General features: G+C 40.2%; 1 protein-coding gene across 1 annotated transcript in view; it reads left to right on the top strand.

Moving 5' to 3' along the window:
* LOC134804447 (uncharacterized) overlaps nucleotides 1–15,947 on the top strand; it is an 80,061-nt gene that overhangs the window by 33,529 nt on the left and 30,585 nt on the right. The window contains exon 2 of the mRNA XM_063777489.1: nucleotides 15,282–15,329. The gene's annotated coding sequence lies outside the window, so the exon portion shown is untranslated. The remainder of the gene's footprint in view (nucleotides 1–15,281; nucleotides 15,330–15,947) is intronic.

A 15,947-nucleotide genomic window follows, 5' to 3' on the forward strand; every position in this document is an offset into this window, starting at 1 on the left:
CACCTTTTTTGAAGAACAGCACCACCTCGCCTCTATTCCATGTTTCAGGCGTTATGCCCTCTGACAAGACGGAATTAAAGAGCTTCTGGAGGACTTTAAGTACCGGTGTTCCACCCGCTCTCAGAAGCTCTGAAGTGATTCCGTCTTTGCCCGGCGCCTTGTTGTTCTTAAGCTGCTTCAGGGCCATCCTAATCTCGTACAGACTGATGTCCGGGATATCTTCGGTATAATGTCGGGACAGCTTGGCTCTTGGATCTCCTACCAAGCTGTCAACGGGCTTTGCGATCGAAGTGTATAACTGTCCATAGAACCCCTCGATCTCACCTAAAACCTCCGCTTTGCTCGACGCTATGCTGCCATCTTCCCGTTTCAGCTTTGTCAGCTGGCTTTGCCCAGTAGACTTGTCCTTTGCGAACACTTTGGAGCCTTGGTTTCGCTCAATAGTCTCTTTAATACGGTTAGTATTAATGATTTGGTTAGTAAATTAAAAATAATACGGTTACTGAAACTATGCGACAGTCAATTTGTAAGATTTTATTCCATAAAATGGGTATCAATTAGACAAGAGACTAACTACTATTACATCTACCTAAATATTATACGTAATTAGTACCTATACGGTACCCAGACCACATTTTTATTCGTGGAATATTATTTCGAATAAAAATCATGATTATATTTATTTGATTAAGAATATGTTATTCTCATTCAATTTTTTCTCATACGAATTATTCCCGACCAAAATTATTTGAATATTTTTGACGGGAATTAAATCGAGATGATTTTATTCGTACAAATTCTTATTCAAATAATGATTTTATTCTTGAATGCCCAACACTGTCACCATCCATGGATGTGCGTAGCACGCTGTAACACAAACACACACGCACATTCGCGCAAGCGCCCTGCGCCGCCTAAACGAAACAGCAGGCTCAGGCATACATTTTCGCCGCGCGGTAGAAAGAGAGGGTTACGTCTTACGCTCTCGCGAGTTTAACATTTTTTCCCCATCACAAAAAGTGCACAGCGCCGCTAAAGAAGTTTTCACTTCAAAAAAACTTGTTTTTTATCATTATCTGTATGAGGGCCGAAGGTACCTAACATATTTTTCGAATGTTTCGATCAAAGGTAGGTATAAGGATTTTGAGAAGGATCCGTCTTTCTATAAAGGTGAAGTCGGTGTTGTGGTTATACGCTGTATGATACAAGCCATGAACTTCAATGACATAACATAAATGGATCCGATAGACACTACGATAATATTTCGAAACGATCATAAACGTCCATATTGATCATAAATCAACATATTGCGTCGTCATAACTTTATAGTTAGTGTTGCGGTGCAGAATTATTCCTGTAAGAGAAATATACACCATCGCGCCGAGAATAACTATATATGGAAACATTCAATTTTAATTATGTAATTAACTTTTAAATATGTTTTCGTAAATATATTGTATGTTCTTATAAATAGTAATTTAAAAGGTCTACATGTAAAATGATCCACGTACATCACTTCGAAATCTAAATGCATATTGATAGCAGTGCACTTAAATATGGCTTAAAATTTAACCTTTTCAAGTCCAAAACGCCTTTTGTTTTTGATTTAGGCATAATGGTTTTATTTTATTTTACCTTGGGTAAAATAAATAAATTATTTATAAATAAAATCTCGACTCCAAAATCATTTCTTTTGATAAGCTTTCCGGAAACGGCACATCACTATTCGTAACATAACAGAACAAGTTGGTATAACCAGACGGACGGACGTATTGACAAGGCTTTTGACCTAACGCCGGCTGGTGGAGCAGGTTACCAGCGTCAGCGAAAAGGGAAAAGTATTTCATTCTATGTACTCAAATAAATACTTTTTCCATCATACATGCTCATAAAAGGGTGGTATTTTAGTACACAAGTTTAGTGAGAGAAATATCAAATAACGTTTAACATTATATTTCAACGATAAGTTCCGGATCGCTGTGCTGATCTAATTGAACGCTACTGGCTTTATATCGACAAACAATTATGGGGCCTATAATATTAATGCGCGCGCGTGCATTTCGCTTGTTGTATATTGTATTGGCCCAAGCTAGACATACGGGCAAGTAAGGTCTAGCGACCTTCACCAAGGAGGAGTTTTGGCCGAAGGGTGTCAAGTTTCGGCGGTTCCGCGGCCGGCTCCCTGACACTGCGGGGTTGCGTAATGCATCGCAGCCATAATGTGATATGTAGTGTTTAGTTTTTAAAAGTTTAGTTATAAAATATATTTTTATATAATATGTATGCTAGTTTTAAGGTATTTATGTATGGGCCATTAGTTGCCTGAAATAAAGATTTACATTTCATTTCATTTCAATAACAAAATGACATCAAAATGTAAGCTTGAATTTGCCTCTACTTACAATACTAGCTCCGCACCCAGGTACGTTTCCTTAAAGGAAACATCTACACCCGCTATCCGCTCCTAACAAACACCACGGCCAACCAATGCAATTGACCGTTCCGTTAATGAGATACTAACCGATATGGGGCCAAAGGTCAGCTCTTGACTTTGCTTGCTATATACATGCGACCGCTCTAACGTAATCACTATAACTCGGGGATTCAATGACGGTGCTTGTTTGTATTGTTTGGATAGGGAATGCGCAAGCTAACGGTTTTTGCGTCTGTAAGAATGACGAACATTTTTTGTTACGTTACACATAAAAAACCGGACAAGTGCGAGTCGGACTCGCCCACCGAGGGTTCCGTACTTTTTATTATTTGTTGTTATAGTGGCAACAGAAATACATCATCTGTGAAAATTTCAACTGCCTAGCTTTCACGGTTCATGAGATACAGCCTGGTGACAGATGGACGGACGGACGGACGGACGGACGGACAGTGGAGTCTTAGTAATAGGGTCCCGTTTTTACCCTTTGGGTACGGAACCCTAAAAACAAAGACACGTAAATGTGTCTTTAATTTTAACTTGTAGGTATTAAGTAAAAATTACCTGAGCTATGTATAAGTAAATAAATAAAATCGTAGGTACATATAACTTCATAATAACACTACTTATCTTCCCATAAAATGGTTTGTAACATTTTTTCTAGAACTTTTGCAAAAAGTAGTTGAAAGCAGTCATAAATACAACCACTCCAGCTTTTACTGCGACATAAATCCTTAGTAAAATCTAGCCATTTTATAAAACACCTGGATCGTAAAGAGGGTATAACGATCCTATGCGACAAATGCGATATTGTTAAACGTGGGTGGTCCTTAACTTTATAGCTCGAATTAAAAATATTAAGTTTTTATTTATAATAATAGCTGGTTTGCTTCTCGTGGGTTTTAATTCAATTGGTCTTAAAGCTGAGAACTTCACAATGAAAGAAAAAAAGTATGTGGGTCTTGTGGGTGTAGGTATATAGCCCGTCCATCGATTTATGCACGAACTTATTTCACTCGACGAATTCAAGCATTGTGGTGGTCAAAAACTTCGAAATAATAACTTTAAGCCGTATTCGACTAGTTTTCATTATAAACCGCGTGAGTGTGACACAGGTATATCGAATAAAAGCCATTTTCACATCCTTATAAGTGACTGTAGGTATAGTTACTAAACCATGAGTTCTAAAAATATGTACTGATCTTAAAATTTATAGCGCCATATCCAACTTCATAAAATGAGAGCTTATTAGATAGATTGCTATTTATTCCAAGAAGAGTAAGCAGAGGGTGCTGCAATCTCATTGCCCAACTATTAAAAAGTGAGGCAAATACTTACTGTACAACATTACAAATCAAATCCAAATTAACGATATTAAATATATATCGTTTAAAATAGGGCTCGCGGTCGTGTCCGGGTTTCGTGTACACGTGTTCGGTACCCGTTTCCGAACTACACGTACACGGTTTTCTGACCCGTTCTACACGTGTAGTCGTGCACACGTGTAATTAAGATCCGTGTATCCGGGTACCCGTGTACCCGTGTACACGGCGAAACGGACCTTAAATACACGCGGGCCTAACCCGTCTGTCCCGGAATCCAGGACAATTTACACTTCGATAGCTATAAAAATTGGGAGCAACGAAAAAGCCGGGCTTCACACAGAGCATTTAATGACAACTGATCTAAAAACAAAAGGTAAAACAAAATACCATAAAAACATAGACAAAATGTATAAAAAGTATAAATAACACATAAAACCTCAAATTAGTCCTCGACATCATCCCCCCCGTGTAGCAAGGCTACACAACTTCTTCGGGCAGTCGAGCTAACTTTCTGGCGGGCCTCCTTAATAGGCCCCCTTTTGTGGCCACGTCAGCCACTCTGACAATTCCATCTCTGCCCGGGAACACTTCCACTATACGGCCTATAGGCCAAACACCTCTAGGCAGGTCGGGGTCAACTACGAGGACAACGTCGTCTATTTTTAAATTGTAATACTGCATTCCGTCGTTTCTTCTCGGCTTCAGACTGGGCAGGTATTCTTTGAGCCACCTGGTCCAAAAGTGCTCGGACAGTCGTAGAACTTTTTGCCACTCCTTTCTTGACGAAAATACACCATCGTCTAAAACGGCCGGTAGCTGCTGCGGTGAAGAGGTACCAATCAAGAAATGGGACGGAGTCAGGCTTTCATACTCTCTGTTCTCAGTAACGTAGGTTAATGGCCGCGAGTTTACTAGCGCCTCTGCCTCTAGGAGAAGAGTATGGAGTAGTTCCTCTCTGGGAGCCCTTTCCTTTAGAGTCACAAGGAGTGCTGTCTTAACTGTCTTTACAAGTCTCTCCCAACAACCACCCATGAATGGTGACGCCGGAGGAATGAAGCACCACTCTATGCGTTTGCTGGCAGCAAAGTCTTGCACAGCGTCGCTGTAAAATTCGCACAGCTGTCTGTTGGCTCCAACAAAGCATGTCCCGTTATCCGAAAGTATCTTATTCGGGAGTCCTCGACGTGCAGCAAAACGACGTATGCTCATGATTGCGGAATCTGCTGATAGACTAGCAACAATTTCCAGGTGCACTGCTCGTGTCGTCATGCAGGTAAAGAGGGCTATCCAACGTTTTTCTCGTCGTCGGCCGATTGACACTTCGACTGGGCCGAAATAATCTAGCCCGGTGTTTGTGAACGGGCGTTTGTGGTGTTCCAGGCGCACATCTGGTATGTCACCGGTTGGTGGGATGTGGGGCGTTGCTTTACGCTTTATACAGTAGGCACATTTTCGGGAAACCATGCGCACTTCGCTACGGCATCGGAGTATCCAAAATCTTTGTTTAAGCTCGTTAATCACCAGCTCGTTGAAGGCGTGTGCAGCTTCGACGTGGTAGTGCCGTATGAGAAGACGAACAGCTGGGTGACGGCCATCAAGAATAATAGGTGATGCAGTGGCGTAGTCAACGTTCTTCATGTGCTTTATACGACTGTCCAGTCTGAGGAGGCCATCTTCATCAATAATCGGGCAGAGAGGATTCAATTTGCTCGACTTGGGCAAGGGCTTAGCTTCTCGAAGCAAGGCAAATTCTTCGCCGAACAAATCGGTCTGCGTCTGTCGAAGAATGGCAATTTCGGCCTTCTGCATCTCTACGGCGGACAGTGGTGGAAGCTTAGAAGAAGGGTTAGTTTTGTTTTTGGAATTTGGATTGTCATGTGCCAAAAGGGAACGAAACTTATTGATGCACTGAAATATACAATTATTTGCGAATAATATTGTCGAATAGTTAGCTTACAAAATAACTATTTAGCTGTTTTATATCCCAATAGTAAAAAGAAAATGTTTTCTATCGGTTTATCTGGTTGGTTGATTTGAGGTGTGGAAACTGGGAATACGCCTCATGTATTGGCGGTCACGTGGGGCGAGAACAACTGGAAATACACCAATAATGGGGGTATTCCAGTTTGTCCCCTTCGGGAACATGTGGGAAAAGACAAACAATCTTTCCCATTTGTCCCCACTTCATTGAAGCAGGAACAAATAGGAACACACCATTAACGGGTGTATTCTTATTGTTCCCCGATGGGAATAGGCGCTGCATATAAAACATTTCCATTTGTCCCTCATGTATGGCGTAGGTCACGTGGATAGGGGACAAATGGGATTACATCAATAATGCACCCATTATAACCAATAATGGGTGTATGCCCATTTGTCCCCGCGGGGAACATATAGGAAAAGAAGCCGCATATAAATATTTCCCATTTGTTCCCACCTTAATTTTGTAAGGACAAAAGGGAACACACCATTTTCGGATGTATTCCCATTTATCCCCGCCGGGTACAGAAGTGATAGGATTTGCATATAAATATTTCCCATCTGTACCCTCCTTATTGGTGTGGAGACAAATGGGAACACACCATTTTCGGAAGAATTCCTATTTGTCCACGCCGCGAGAGACATTTGGGAAAAGACGCTGCATAGAAATCTTTTGTATCGGCACCAAATGGGAACACCAATATCGGGGACAAATGGGAACACCAAAACTCATATAAAACATTCCCATTTGTCCCCGCCTCATGTATGGCGTAGGTCACGTGAATCGGGGACAAATGGGAATACACCAATAATGCACCCATCATTACCAATAATGGGTGAATTCCCATTTGTCTCCGCGGGGAACATATGTGAAGACCCTGCATAAAAATATTTTCCATTTTTCCCCACCTTATTGGGGTGGGGATAATTGGGAACACAATTTTCGGATGTATTCCCATTAGTCTACCTCGGAAACTGATGGAATAGGTGCTGCATATAAATCGTACCCATTTGTCTCCGCCTCGGGGACAAATGGGAACACCAATATCGGGGACAAATGGGAACACCAAAACTCATATACAACATGCACATTTGTGCCCGCCTCATGTATGGTGTAGGTCACGTGAATCGGGGACAAATGGGAATACACAAATAATGCACCCGTCATTACCAATAATGGTCGAATTCCCATTTGTCTCCGCGGGGAACATATGTGAAGACCCTGCATAAAAATATTTTCCATTTTTCCCCACCTTATTGGGGTGGGGATAATTGGGAACACAATTTTCGGATGTATTCCCATTTGTCTACGTCGGGAACTGATGGAATAGGTGCTGCATATAAATCTTACCCATTTGTCTCCGCCTCACGTATGGCGGCGGTCACGTAGGGCAGGAACAAATAGGAATACACCAATAAAGAGTGTATTCCCATTTGTTCCCGCGAGAAACTTATGGGGAAAGACGCTGCATAGAAATCTTTTGAGGTGGGGACAAATGGCAACGCCAATATCGGGGACAAATGGGAACACCAAAATTCATATAAACATTCCCATTTGTCCCCGCCTCGTGTATGGCGTAGGTCACATGAATTGGAGACAAATGGGAATACACCAATAATGCACCCATTATTGGTGTATTCCCATATTACTAATAATTACCAATAATGGGTGAATTCCCATTTATCTCCGCGGGGAACATATGGGTAGACCCTACATAATAATATTTTACACAAATATCGGATGTATTCTCACTTGTCCCGGCCGGGAACAAATGGGAATAGGCGCTGCATATAAACAATTCCCATTTGTCCCCACCATGGATGGCGACGGTCAGTTGGGGCCTTTCCCAAAATTTTCCTTGGCTCTAAAATACGCTGCAGTTGCATACCTATTCAGATTTGCCATCTGAGTGTGTATTACAAAAATCCTTCGTGTAATTTATTCGAATAATTCATTTCTTATTCGAAATTCTAAACGAATGGTTTATTCGCGAATATTAATCTCACCATAATTATTTAGATTAAAAATGATTCGAATAATGCCCAACTCTGGTTTCAGTAAGCATAACTATCTACTTTTGTATTAAATAATCATTTAGGTTTATATAACACTTTAAACTCTCGCGTTTTGTACACATATTTAATTACACAAACGGGTCTACCGCGATATAATTTCATTGTTTTTACCTTTAATTCCGACGTTTCAGCTGAGTTGCACCAGCTGTGGTCACGGAAAGACTGACGTCCCAACCAATGGTAACATGGTGGTGGTGGTATTTAGGTTTACTTTAATTATCAAAAAACTACATCAATGAAGAAATTGAAATACCAACAATGAAGTCAACGGTTACTGAGATATTGTTAATTTTAATCTTATGATTATTGAAACAAATTGTACTTACCTACCTATTATTGACATTACAAATCAATCCAGTAAAACTGCAACGTAGGTAATCGAATCTTCCTAACCTTCCACATATTCAATCGTATGTCTTCATAGCACGAATCTCCGCTACACGAGAGTGAAGGGTCGAACCGGCGGGTAAATAAGATCCGTTATTTCGTGTATCCGTGTACCCGTGTACACGGGTACCCGTGTAAACGTTTCCGAATCCGGGCGGGTTCGTGTAGTTCGGGTTCTTAAGCCCGGCGGGCTTAAGAACACGGGTACCCGTGTCAGCGTGTAACACGTGTATCGGGAGCTCTAGTTTAAAATCATCACTTAAAAGTCATCACTCAAATCCACCAGTTAACATAAGGAAACAACTCAAAAATTGCATCACATTACTTTTCCATTCTTGTAGATAAAATGCAACCAGTTTTTTCAGAATACTCTTTATTCTTTATGAGCTTCAGCCTTTAGGAGCTGGTGTGCAGGTGTGGTGAAAAATAATTTGCATTGCTGCTACTAACTTGTACTCCTCGTAGGTACTGGGTCGGTAGGGTGACTGCTATAGTTATTGGTCCCTACATAGTAATTGGCCACTCCTAACAAATCAGAAAGAAACAAGCCAATTGAATTACTGTTAAGAGTGGCCAGTTACTATGTAGTGACCAATAACTATAGCAGTCACCCTACATAAGCTATTGAGGATTTGAGTAATCAGCGAGGATTACAACTATTACAAGGCTACTTCATTTACGATTACCTGTTAAAATCGTTAATCGATCTTGAGCTGCAGCTTGCTCATTAGGTCAAGTTAATCTGTGTGTTACTTTGTGTGATTACTGATTACACCTATATTAGTATGTATTCCTTACGGAATCCACTTATTCTCAGATACTTAAATAAGAATTTTGATGTAACTAAATAGTTTAATAAGTTAAATTATCATGCTTCGGGTACGTTTCAAATCTCAGGGTCTGGATCTGAGTTTATCAAGATTTGAGTTCCTTCAATTCCTCATGGAATCCATCATCAAAACTGGACCTTGACAAAAATGTTTCTTAACTAATTTAGCCGCGAACAATTAGACAGACGGACATGGCGAAACTTTAAGAGCGCTATTACATTTCGGCGTTGAGCGAGTTTAGGTATTTTACGCGCTGCGGCAGGCCGTGCGAGCTCAGTACGCCGATCCCTTCTACCACACTCGCACTACAATGATGGATTAAACATTCTTGATCCTTCGCGAAGCATATTGAAATCAACCATAACAACACTAACTGTACTTAACTTTTAAAGTTCTAAAACTGTTATTTGGTAAGTACGAAAATACTAAATGCAGTGCAAATGTACATAGGGGCTGTTCATAAATTACGTCATCTATTTTTGACGATTTTTGACCCCCCCCACCCCTCAAATCATCCAAAAATCAAGCTTCGGATGAATCTGTTTCCTCCTACGTCATGTTACCATCATCCGATGTCCAGACCCCCCCCCACTCCTCCCATTTGAAACGACGTAATTTATGAATAGCCCCATACTCGTACTTATGAAGGTATATTACTCGAAAGAAATTATAGGTACCTACTCGCTTATTTACATGTTTCGTCATTGCATTTGGTACCTATAGGTTGTAAAGTTTGTATCAACGAGGGTTTAAAAACGAACTGGTACTGAGGATCTGATGATGATTAAGGTGGTCACGGATACCAATCAACCATGTAGTAACATGATTAGGCTCGTTTGATTCGTCTCAACAAGATCTTTGACACTGAAGATACACAGGGTCTGATGATGGAGCTGGAAGGTGGCCACGGGTACCAGTCTATCATGTAACTAAACAACTTCGTGTTTGGGCTCGTTTGATTCGTCTCAACAAGATCTTTGAGACAAGACAGTACTCAGGGTCTGATGATGGAGCTGGAAGGTACCATTACCAATCAACCATGCAACTAAACCACATCGTGTTTAGGATCGTTTGATTCGTCTCAACAAGATCTTTGACACTAGGTGATACTCAGAGTCTGATGATGGAGCTGGAAGGTGGTCACCGGTACCAATCAACCATGCAACTAAACCACTTCGTGTTTAGGCTCGTTTTATTCGTTTCAACAAGATCTTTGACACAAGATAGTACTCAGGGTCTGATGTTGGAGCCGGAAGGTGGTCACCGGTACCAATCAACCATGCAACTAAACCATTTCTTGTTTAGGCACGTTTTATTCATCTCAACAAGATCTTTGACACAAGGTAGTACTCAGGGTCTGATGATGGAGCGCGAAGGTGGCGACGGGTACCTGTCAATCATCATCAGCTCCATCATCAGACCCTGAGTAGTATCTTGTCTCAAACATCTTATTGCGAGGAATCAAACGAGCCCAAACACGAAGTGGTTCAGTTACATCGTAGACTGGTACCCGTGGCCACAGTCCAGCTCCATCATCAGACCCTGAGTACTAACTTGTGTCAAAGATCTTGTTGCGACGAATCGAACGAAGCCAAACACGAAGTGGTTTAGTTGCATGGTTGATTGGTACCGGTCACCACCTTCCGGATCCATCATCAGACCCTCAGTACTACCTTGTGTCAAAGATCTTGTTGCGACAAATCAAACGAGCCCAAACACGAAGTGGTTCAGTTACATGGTAGACTGGTACCGGTGGCCATCTTCCAGCTCCATCATCAGATCCTGAGTACTATCTTGTGTCTAAGGTCTTGTTGAGACGAATCAAACGAGCCTAAACACGAAGTGGTTTATTTGCATGGTTGATTGGTACCGGTGACCACCTTCCGGCTCCAACATCAGACCCTGAGTACTATCTTGTGTCAAAGATCTTATAGAAACGAATAAAACGAGCCTAAACACGAAGTGGTTTAGTGGCATGGTTGATTGGTACCGGTGACCACCTGCCGGCTCCATCATCAGACCCTGAGTACTATCTTGTGTCAAAGATCTTGTTGAGACGAATCAAACGAGCCTAAACACGAAGTGGTTTAGTTGCATGGTTGATTGGTACCGGTGACCACCTTCCGGCTCCATCATCAGACCCTGAGTATTATCTTGTGCCAAAGATCTTGTTGAGACGAATCAAACGAGCCCAAACACGAAGTGGTTTAGTTGCATGGTTGATTGGTACCGGTGACCACCTTCCGGATCCATCATCAGACCCTCAGTACTACCTTGTGTCAAAGATCTTGTTGCGACAAATCAAACGAGCCCAAACACGAAGTGGTTCAGTTACATGGTAGACTGGTACCCGTGGCCACAGTCCAGCTCCATCATCAGACCCTGAGTACTAACTTGTGTCAAAGATTTTGTTGCGACGAATCGAACGAAGCCAAACACGAAGTGGTTTAGTTGCATGGTTGATTGGTACCGGTCACCACCTTCCGGATCCATCATCAGACCCTCAGTACTACCTTGTGTCAAAGATCTTGTTGCGACAAATCAAACGAGCCCAAACACGAAGTGGTTCAGTTACATGGTAGACTGGTACCGGTGGCCACCTTCCAGCTCCATCATCAGATCCTGAGTACTATCTTGTGTCTAAGGTCTTGTTGAGACGAATCAAACGAGCCCAAACACGAAGTGGTTTAGTTGCATGGTTGATTGGTACCGGTGACCACCTTCCGGCTCCATCATCAGACCCTGAGTACTATCTTAAGTCAAAGATCTTGTTGAGACGAATAAAACGAGCCTAAACACGAAGTGGTTTAGTTGCATTGTTGATTGGTACTGGTGACCACCTTCCGGCTCCATCATCAGACCCTGAGTACTATCTTAAGTCAAAGATCTTGTTGAGCCGAATCAAACGAGCCCAAACACGAAGTGGTTTAGTTGCATGGTTGATTGGTACCGGTGACCACCTTCCGGCTCCATCATCAGTCCCTGAGTACTATCTTGTGTCAAAGATCTTGTTGAGATGAATAAAACGAGCCTAAACACGAAGTGGTTTAGTTGCATGGTTGATTGGTACCGGTGACCACCTTCCGGCTCCATCATCAGACCCTGAGTACTATCTTGAGTCAAATAAATACATATAGAATGTCAGGTCGTTTCAAATATTTTTAATCCTGTCCGGTAGTTTATTAAACTGTACCATTATAAATTATAATACTATAAAAACAGTGCTAGGATCAAAGTCTCTCGTTGCGGTTTACACGCACACAGTATAGCGTTTTACACGGCGCCCGCCGCACACAATGATAAAAAACCTCGTCGTCGCCGTTGAAAATGTGCGGAGCCGACCGACACACGTCCTGCCTCTACAAGCTCTGCCGCGGCACTGAGCTGGCGCAGCGCGCGTCATCGGTAATATAGAGTAGTTTTCAAAAAATTGCCAAAAAATTATAGTAGAATTTCATAAACACTAATGTATACCAACAGTATAAGCAAACGTTGCAGATTGCTTGAGTATGAAAATGACTTCGATATTAAGTAGATTTTCGTAGGAATTGACACTTGTTTCGGAGAGAAAATCGAGTTCGTTTTACTTTGATTTTCTCTTTCTCAAAGGTATGTAGGAAAAATATAGTTTGATATGCCTAAAGTACAGGGTATTAGTAATGCAAAATAGCCAGGTTTAGCAGAGTAAAATTCTCAACATTTCCAAATAAGAGCTCGCCATTCAGTGCTTCACGGGGTTTTTCGGAAACGACCATCAGAAAAAAAATCATTACTAATTTAATAAGTCCTTTTTCTAATATTTACAACGATATTTATAAAGATAAGAAGACGCTTTTACTGGAACAAGTACTCATTGTTTCTAATAATGAGCGCAAAGTCCTGAATTTCGTCGACTAGTATCATCAATTTTGCATTATTTCGACTTTTCTTGTAAGAGCGCTCTTAAGGGCTCCTAGTTGACTATGGAACCCTAAAAACTGTTCGAACTAAGTCGAAAGTAATAGCGTTTTCAAATTTATTTTGTCAAAATCTAAAAAGAGTCCGATCAGACTAAGTTTCCATGAGAATTATTACTGCCAAGTCAGTACAATGATAGCGTAGCCGAAGTCAAATTACCATGATTTTATCTACATTATATACTTTTAGTCTAAATGTCAAAACAAGTTTTGTAAGTATTCACAAATTATCAAAATATCTAACATGTTTGTGCCGTAAAAAGGAAAAAAAACGGCATTAGAGGTCAAGTTTATTATGTAAGTATGCACATTAGTCGTATTTGGTAAATACCTATCAAATTCAGACGGACGAGATACAAGAAATACGTCACAACCGAAGCTGTAAAGGTCACGTTAAATAATGTTGGTTGCTTATCATCATATATATAAAATTGAAAAACCAGAACGGGATAAAAAACGAGAGAAGAAGCGAGATGGCGCCTTACAAATTTCTAAAAAAGTTTTTGACTCGTTTCTCAAATACGACACACGTATGATAAGAAAAAACTGTTCCAATCTATTATCTAAATATGAGAATAGAACTAGAGCATAAAAACTATCGCTTTCGATGCGTATTTAATTTACAATAAGCAAAAGAAATTTTCATAACAATCTTTATTTGACGACGATCGGCCATCTCTCGGCAACACTCGGTTGTTTTCGTTTCGGCGGTGCTACAGACTTGACCAAATTATTCGTTAAGTTAAAGTAACCTAAATTATGTTTGTCATGTTGGTATACAGTTATTTCGTCGTTTTTTTACACGAAGTAAAATATAAAGTGCTGTCAACCTCAACCTTAGTGTATAGCCCATACGAGTGACTTATTTATGCCATATATGACTTATCAATCAAATTAATATTATCAATATCATCATATTATTAATAATTTGTATTTTGTTGTTTTAAATTTCTTTTTGAGTTATATTATTCAGATTGACTTTCATGGCTTCGGCAAACATTGCCATTCGTCCGGGGAACGGGCTGCCGAGATGGGCTAAAAATACAAAGTTGATAACAAGTTAATATTAATAAGCCCATCAGTTCAATGGAGAATACTTTAATGACTTTAGAGATAGATATAATCAATTCGGGAACTGTTTTCTCGCGTAATACGATACGTCTCGACCAGGTAGGATTATTTCTTCTTGCTGAACAGTCACCACCATAGGTACCGCTGGAACGACGTAGTTGCTCAAGATCTGCTCAACCTCGGCCATGGCGACTTGCGAGAGTTATCGCAAGACCGAGAAACATGGCGTGATCTGGTGTCGGAGGCCAGGACTCACTTTGGGTCGTTGCGTCACCGTATAGTAAGTAATGTTAATATCCAGAAAGGGAATTAGGTTATCCAAATAACGGTTACAAATAAGAAATCCCTATCACAGTTATAAACCCTGGCAGGGTGTAATACATAATAATGTCGGTATATACAATAAGTTATTATTAATGACTAAATATGAGACTCTTTATTTCATTTACGCGAGCGGAGCTGCGGGCCCATCTAGTAATCTTATAAAAATCATAACAAGATATAATTTTTGTTAGTTGAATGTAAATCCTCATGATATGTAGCAGTTGCATCATCTGTAGGAAACCTGACTGAAATTAAAAACAAACATACGAAAATACGGAACTTTTTTGTTTTGAAATAATCAGATTGAGTTTGAATTATCATACGAACTTACATAATATGTAAATATTTACCTATGATCTCATACGCTGGTCGTTATCATTACTCGCGATACAAAACTTCATACTTACAGAAGAATCATATTGATATTTCGTTAAAAATAACTTATTTGACCTACCAGACCGATCTTCTATTATATCATTACCCGCGACTTCGTCCACCTAGTAGTTATTAAAAACTTTCAACTCCATATTCCAATGGTTGTTATGAGTGTTTGTTTGGTAGGGCAACGTAATTAATTACCTAAGTGTTTTGCCATGTAACTAAACAAGCCACCCGCCCCGGCTTCGCATGGGTAGTTCAATCAATTTACACCAAACTTAAACCAATTATACAACTAAACCTTCCTCAAGAATCACTCTATTGATAGGTGAAAACCGCATGTAAATCCGTTCAGTAGTTTTTGAGTTTATCGCGAACATACAGACAGACGCGGTGGGGGACTTTGTTTTATAATGTGTAGTGATAAGACGACTGCTGTTGTTTTAAAGTCAAATTGAAGTATGTAATATCGAAACGAATTATAAATTATTAACGTAATTAATTGTCATTTCATTGTCAACAGATTCTCAACATAGCTCCTGAGGATCCTCTAGCCGCGTCTTTTTATAAGGTAAATTATCACAAAATACACTTTGATATTTGAGTTTGGTTTGTAACATCCTTCTTACAATATAGATTTATTTATTACATTTAAGAAAAAACTACATTATTAGTATCGTAAAATTCAAACTAGCGTAATATTAAAGGAAGAAATTTTATCTTATTCAATAAATTTCGTAAAAATGAACTTCTATAAGAACAGGCCCTGCTTAGCTCTTAGCTACGTTAAAATCCCTATGCAAGAATTTGACTGGTAATTACACATAATATTTATGATTTAGCAATATAACATCCTTCAAGTGTGGAGAATTGAATGCGTTACCCGATAATTGTCGCGGTCAAGGTTCCATGTCATCACGCTGCTGACGTCCGGCCAATGGTTCTGTGATGGCATTTAATGACCTGTCAGCATGTGTCGAGACTGAAAAAGCAAATTAGTGTTATTGGTAGATTTAATGAGGGTTTGTCCAGTGTTGAAATTATTTGAATGCTTTATGACCTTCCGATGCAAATAAAATATTAAATAAATGTTAAATTTGCAACATCTTAAGTGTCAAAGTGGACCACTGGATGGACTTTTCTATCAAACCAAACGCTAAAGTATAGGAAAGAAAGTGTTCCGAAACCA

The sequence above is a fragment of the Cydia splendana genome, chromosome 2, assembly GCF_910591565.1.
Source record: "Cydia splendana chromosome 2, ilCydSple1.2, whole genome shotgun sequence".
In the NCBI taxonomy this organism is placed as follows: domain Eukaryota; kingdom Metazoa; phylum Arthropoda; class Insecta; order Lepidoptera; family Tortricidae; genus Cydia; species Cydia splendana.